Raw genomic sequence first — 2,407 nt, forward strand, 5'->3', positions numbered from 1 at the left:
TTTGTTCTTCTTTTTCCAGTTGTTTTAGGTATAAAGTTAGGTTGTCTACTCAGTGTTTTTCTTGTTTCTAGAGGTAGGATTGTGTTGCTATAAACTTCCCTCTTCAGTTCAGTTCAGTTCAGTCACTCAGTCATGTCCGACTCTTTGCGACCCCATGAATTGCAGCACGCCAGGCCTCCCTGTCCATCACCAGCTCCTGGAGTTCACTCAGACTCATGTCCATCAAGTCAGTGATGCCCTCTTAGAACTGCTCAAATCCCATAGATTTTGAGTTGTCATGTTTTGTCATTTGTTTCTAGAATTTTTTTTATTTCCCTTTTGACTTCTTCAGTAACCTGTTGATTATTTAGAAACATGTTTGCTTAATCTCCATATATTTAATCTCTTACAGTTTTTTTCTTGTAATTGATGTCTAGTCTAATAGGGTAGTGGTCAGTGGTCATATCAACATCCTTGATATGATTTCAATTTTCTTAAATTTACTGAGGTTTGATTTGTGACTCAAGATGTGGTCTATCCTGGAGAATATTCCGTTTGCACTTGAGAAGGAGGTGTATTCTTCTGCATTTGGATGGAATGTCCTGAAGATATCAATGAGATCCATCTCATCTAATGTATTGTCTAAGACTTGTATTTTCTTATTAATTTTCTGTTTTGATGATCTATCCATTGGTGTGAGTGGGGGTGTTAAAGTCTCTTACTAATATTGTGTTACTGTCAATTTCTCCTTTTATGTCTGTTAGTGTTTGTCTTATGTTCTGAGGTGCTCCTGTGTTGGGTGCATAGATATTTACAATTGTTATACCTTTCTTATATGCAGAGTACATCATGAGAAACGCTGGGCTGGAAGAAACACAAGCTGGAATCAAGATTGCCGGGAGAAATATCAATAACCTCAGATATGCAGATGACACCACCCTTATGGCAGAAAGTGAAGAGGAACTAAAAAGCCTCTTGATGAACGTGAAAGAGGAAAGTGAAAAAGTTGGCTTAAAACTCAACATTCAGAAAATGAAGATCATAGCATCTGGTCCCATCACTTCATGGGAAATAGATGGGGAAACAGTGGAAACAGTGTCAGACTTTATTTTTGGGGGCTCCAAAATCACTGCAGATGGTGACTGCAGCCATGAAATTAAAAGATGCTTACTCCTTGGAAGAAAAGTTATGACCAACCTAGTAAGCATATTCAAAAGCAGAGACATTACTTTGCCAACAAAGGTCCATCTAGTCAAGGCTATGGTTTTTCCTGTGGTCATGTATGGATGTGAGAGTTGGACTGTGAAGAAAGCTGAGTGCCGAAGAATTGATGCTTTTGAACTGTGGTGTTGGAGAAGACTCTTGAGAGTCCCTTGGACTGCAAGGAGATCCAACCAGTCCATTCTGAAGGAGATCAGCCCTGGGATTTCTTTGGAGGGAATGATGCTGAAGCTGAAACTCCAGTACTTTGGCCACCTCATGCCAAGAGTTGACTCATTGGAAAAGACTCTGATGCTGGGAGGGATTGGGGGCAGGAGGAGAAGGGGATGACAGAGGATGAGATGGCTGGATGGTATCACTGACTCGGGACGTGAGTCTGAGTGAACTCCGGGAGATGGTGATGGACAGGGAGGCCTGGCGTGCTGCGATTCATGGGGTCACAAAGAGTCAGACACGACTGAGTGACTGAACTGTACTGAACTGATACCTTCCTCTTGGATTGATCCCTTGATCATTACATAGTGTCTTTCCTTATCTCTTGTAATATTCTTTATTTTATGATCTATTTTGTCTGATATAAGGATTTCTACTCCAGCTTTCTTTTGCTTCCCATTTTCATGGAATATATTTTTTCCATCCTCTCACTTTCAGTCTATATGTGTCTTTAGGTCTGAAGTGGGTTTCTTGTAGAGAGCATGTATATGAATCTTGTTTTTGTATCCATTCAGCCAGTCTGTGTCTTTTGGTTGGAGCATTTAATCCATTTACATTTAAAGCAGTTATTCATATATATGTTCCTATTGCCATTTTCTTAATTGTTTGGGGGTTGATTTTGTAGATCTTTTTCCTTCTCTTGTATTTCTTGACTATATAAGCCCCTGTAGTATTTGTTGTAAGGCTGGTTTGATGGTACTGAATTCTCTTAACTTTTGCTTTTTTGAAAACCTTTTTATTTCTCCATCAATTTTGAATGAGATCCTTGCTGGGTACAGTGATCTTGGTTGTAGATTTTTCCCTTTCAGTACTTTAAATATATCCTGCCATTCCCTTCTGGCCTGCAGAGTTTCTGCTGAAAGATCAGCTGTTATGCATATGGGGTTTCCCTGGTATGTTGCTTGTTGCTTCTCCCTTGCTGCTTTTAATACTCTTTCTTTGTTTTTAGTCTTTGTTAGTTTGATTAGTATGTGTCTTCTTGGTGTTTCTCCTT

The sequence above is a fragment of the Oryx dammah genome, unplaced genomic scaffold (genome assembly GCF_014754425.2).
Source record: "Oryx dammah isolate SB20612 unplaced genomic scaffold, SCBI_Odam_1.1 HiC_scaffold_28, whole genome shotgun sequence".
Classification (NCBI taxonomy): Eukaryota; Metazoa; Chordata; class Mammalia; order Artiodactyla; family Bovidae; genus Oryx; species Oryx dammah.